The sequence below is a fragment of the Condylura cristata genome, unplaced genomic scaffold, assembly GCF_000260355.1.
Source record: "Condylura cristata isolate star-nosed mole 26May11 unplaced genomic scaffold, ConCri1.0 scaffold00014, whole genome shotgun sequence".
Taxonomy (NCBI): Eukaryota; Metazoa; Chordata; class Mammalia; order Eulipotyphla; family Talpidae; genus Condylura; species Condylura cristata.
In genome coordinates, this window is record NW_004567115.1 from 20,413,986 (window position 1) to 20,418,803 (window position 4,818).

The window sequence follows — 4,818 nt, forward strand, 5'->3', positions numbered from 1 at the left end:
TGTTCTGCTCCCCACTCTGTCTCTGGTGAAGCCTCTCACCGCCCCTGAGCCTCTGACCTGTACCCCAGTTCTGTATGCATAAATAAATCTTTAAAAAAAAAAATTTAGTCAACTATAACATAAAACTGGCCCTTTTTACCAGTCTCCTCAAATAGTAAAATATCTTTAAGGTGGTAGGAAGATCTTTAGTTAAGACTTTTCTGTGTGAGTTAAATTTGTCTGTAGATCCTTTTAGTCAAACAAAAAGAGCCAATAGAAATCATAAGGATAGATGGGCCCTCCCTTGTGGCACGAGTTAAAGCGCAGCACTGGGAAATTATTAGCAGCCACTTCAGCATGAATTAGATTCCCCAGGCAGAGAGGTGGCCCACATGGCACAACAGACCTCTCCTGTACTGCATGTTGCTCCCCTCAGGAGTGTACTTCATGGATCTGCCTATTCTGCTTCCCACTCTGTCTCTGGTGAATCCTCTCACTGCCCCTGCACTTCTGACCTGTACCCCAATTCTGTGTGCACAAATAAATAAATCTTAAAAAAAAATCATAATCTGCACAGCATCCTGCACACCCAAAATAGCCACAATTAATGTTGAGGAGAGAGAAGTTTGTCTGAAAATATGTGTAAATGGTTTTCATCCAGTAAATAGTTAAATCCACAGAGTTAGATTCCACAGAGAAAGCTTTAAAAATGTTAAATTTCTATAGATGAAAATGCTTGCTCTCAACTTGAACTAGAATGGGCTGAGAGTATTCTAATTACACACACACACACACACACACACACACACACACACACACACACATGCTTCTGGGATCCCAAGCTTCTCTAGGAAGGGCATGGTCTGACAAAGCCTTCAACTACTGACATGTTGCATTGTTTCAGAAGCAGTCATGGAGGAGGCTGGAACAAAGATTCTTCAGAGAGTCAAGAGGGTTGGAGAACCAGGGACTGTTCTAGAAACTGTTTCTTGGAAAGCAGAATTGCAGCCTAGTCTAGGAGCAGTCATCCCTGGATCAGAGGCAGTGGACACTGGCCAGGTGGAATTACTGAATCATCGTAAGCAGTGGCTGTATTTACTGCTGGGCACAAACATTTCTAATTAAATAACCAGTGAACAAATCAAAATTCATTCATCCAAAATTCAAGCCTCTTCTAAAGTCTGCTCTGCCTTCAGCATTCTCTTGATAAGGAAGCCCTCTTTTCCTAGTAGCTTAAGCCTACAGCCTTGGATTCCTGGCTTTCTCTCCCTTCTCCCATCTGAGAGATGAACTTTGGCTCTGCTCACACTATGCCTGAATTCTACCACCTTTTACAACTACTGATGTCACCACCACAGCCTAAGCTGTGTCACCCGGACTGCCTGGCCACCCTCCTGACAGCTTCTTCTGCTTCCATGTTCATGACAGCTAGACTGAACTCTTAGATTATAATGGGAAAATGCCAAGATTCCATTCAAAAATATCCAATTTCAGATAAAATCAAGAATCCTTAGGTATAATTAATGTAACTCAAGATGCCTCTTTATTGTACTATTTATTTTTACATCATTTTGTGTCTTTTTCCATCTCAGTTATAATCCCCGTGGGCTTCCCACCACCATAGTCCCATGCTCTTACCCCCACCCTGCCTCCGCCCCCATTTTTGATCCATTTTTCCATGCCACCCCTGTGAAAGTTTTCTGGAATATAGTTGTTCATTATTATTATTATTTCCCCCCTGGTCCTTTATGCTCCTGCTATGAGTGAAACCATCCAGTATTTTTCTTTTTCTTTCTGAAGATGCCTTTGTTTTTAGCACAGTTGGATGAGTTTGGACAACTTTATATGCTCACCACAATATAAGATTGATATTTCTTTCTTGTTTGATAGAGTTTGCCACTACCACTATAAAGACTTTGGATATCTCTTTGCGGGGCTTTTGGTTACTTGTCCAACTCATTTCCCACTCTCCACTCACTGGCCTACGCTGCCCCTTCAAGGCACCAAACACACCAAATGCTTGGAATGGTGCTTCGCTGGGCATTTGCAAGCTCACCCTGTTTCTTTCAGGTCTCTGTTAAATGTTGAGAGGCCTTCCTTAGTAGCCTGCCACTCTTTATCCCTTATTCTGTTGTTTCTTGTATCTCATGGAACCTGATATATTGTGTATTTTGTTTGTTTCGTATAGCTTCCCTATCAGAATAGATGCTCCAGAGAACAAGAATTTTGTTTTGCTCAAATGCTGGCCCCCCAAAATGTACAACTGTGCTTGGCATATAGTAGAGACTCAATAAGTACAGTATTTCTGACATTTTTAATGAAAGGATAAAAAGGAGGGAGGGGGCTTATTTTCAAAACTCAAATTCAAGAATTACAGGCTGCTTTAACTGAGGCCAACATTTTTACAGAGCTAGTGTGGGTGTAATGCCTCACGGATAATAGACATATACATATACTAAGATACAAAATATTTAATTTTTAGAAAAGGTATGTGATTTTACTTCAAGTTTTTAACAATCCCTATTTTTCTATCACTCTGTTTTTATGCTTATATAAGCATTTGAAGAATTACTCTGAAAGACTTGGTTGGAACCAGAAGGAAGCTAAAAGAAAGCAAAGCTCCTGGCTGGAAGATCTAACAGTCAAGGAAAGAGGCCCCTCAGCTCTGTTATTTCAAAAATCACTCCTCTATAAATGGCTGAATGCTGACAACTAGGCTAAATAAGTCCTAAGGACTTGCATGAACTCAAAACCTCTCATCTAAGATTTCTAACGTAGAAACTGTAGAGAAAACAGAGATATAAAATTGGAAAATATTCAGGGTCACTTTATTTAAAATGAAGCTCTCTACAGCATTCCTGCTCTAGCTCCTATTGCCTTTCTCACTTTGGTTTAAGAGATGGGATAATTGAATTTTGAAGCATATGTTCCTTTGCCTTGCTCTACTAGATCAATCTAGATAGACTTCATTTAGAGGCAGAGGCAAAACCTGCCCAAACACAATTAAGTATTGTTCTTTATATTTTAATACTCATTTTAAGAAGTCTTCTACAGAATATAGAACAAATAATGATCAGAACAATTAGCACAAGACAGATGAAACCTGAAAATAAACCTCTCTATATTCCTTTTTATAAGGTCCCTTATCCTAGAATCTAGAATTTTTGCTTTCTCCTTGGGAAAGTATTTTCTCCTAGTCTCCAGCTAACAAACAGGGGCAGACAGGGCAACTATGCAGAAGGCTGGGTGGAAGGATGGGACAGCCACCCACATGTACAGGCTCTGAGACAAGACCACCACCCAAAATGCCCAAAACCAAGAGTTATAGTAATACAACACCCACACTATAAAGGCTTATGGACTATAGTCTGGCAGAGGACAGTACTCGATAAGAGGACAGGTCACTGTGGGTTCTTACCTGCACACACACTTGCAAGAGATCTCAGGCTCCAGAACAACCACCATGGAATTTATTTTACAAACAGGAGAAATAAAGCTTACTTTATCCACAAGTGGCTGGATATCTTACCCAGATAGCATCAGTGATTGTCACCATCAATCACCAGGAGTGGAGTGCTAGACAGCACTGGCTAAGAGTGATGGTCACTACTGATTCCTCAGAGGCGGTGTCAGACACACCCAGTGTTAACAGCTCTTTGTGAGTTGTTGGGTTATACCAACAACAAACTGCTCTTTGAGACACCAGGCCAAGGGCCTTTGGTCCTCCTTTTGGGCAATGTCAGAGACAGTTGTCAGAGGTCCTTGCAAAGATTTTTTTTTCAGTCTTTGCAAAGATACCCAACTTCTCTTTCCTCCTTGGAGGTCAGCTGCCGGATGCTTCTTTCTTTCTTTCTTTCTTTCTTTCTTTCTTTCTTTCTTCAGAGGCCAGGAACAGTCTTCTTTCTTCTTCAGAGGCTAGCATTGTCTCTCTTCTCATGGGTCTGATTGTCTCTCCCTCAGAGCCCTCCAGCGCTGGCTTATATCCTCTTTCACACTGCCCCACCCATAGGTCTGATTGGACCATTTTCAATCCTTCAGTGATTGGGCCATTTAGAAACTAACAGCTCATAGCTAGCACCTGATTGGTCCCTTCCACAATCCCAGAATTACACTGATACATAAAAGGGCCCTGAGGAGCAACTGCCACAACTGACAAAAGGCAGTTACTGGGTTCTAAGGACCAACTGTCACAATTGACTTATGATGGAGCAGCCAGGTGAGGGAACACCACTGCTCCTGCCTGCTCCCACTGCTGAGGCAGCTGGGTTCTGGTAACAAAATAGATAAGCTCTGAAAATAAACCTCTCAAATATATACATTTTCTGTAAGGTTCCTTATCCTTGAATCTAGAATTTTTGCTCTTTCTCCTTTGGAAAGGAATTTGTTCACAGTCTCCAGCTAACTGATAGATGCTTCTGTTTTTCAAACTGACAAACTCCCAGGAGGTCCCCTCAGAATACTGCAAAGTTTACAGGCCCCAGTTCTAGGTCATGGTACCAAACTGGCCAATAGCCTGATGATCTGTCATCAGTCTGAGCTATGCAAACTCAAGAACAGAGCTGCCGAGGGACTTACATATTCAATTATTCAAAAGCTTCCAGCCATTTTTTTGTTGTTACAGCTGTGGAAAACTGAGACTTAAAAAAAAGTAAGTTAACTGTCCCCTCAAAACTTCATTTTATCCTCACTCCAGTCACAAAAATCAACTCGAAGTGGATTAAAGACCTAGACATAAGAACGGAAAGCATAAAATACCTAGAAGCAAAGATGGGTCAAACACTACACGACATACACTTCAGCGACGTCTTTAAAGACAGAGCACCCAACGCCACAATAGTG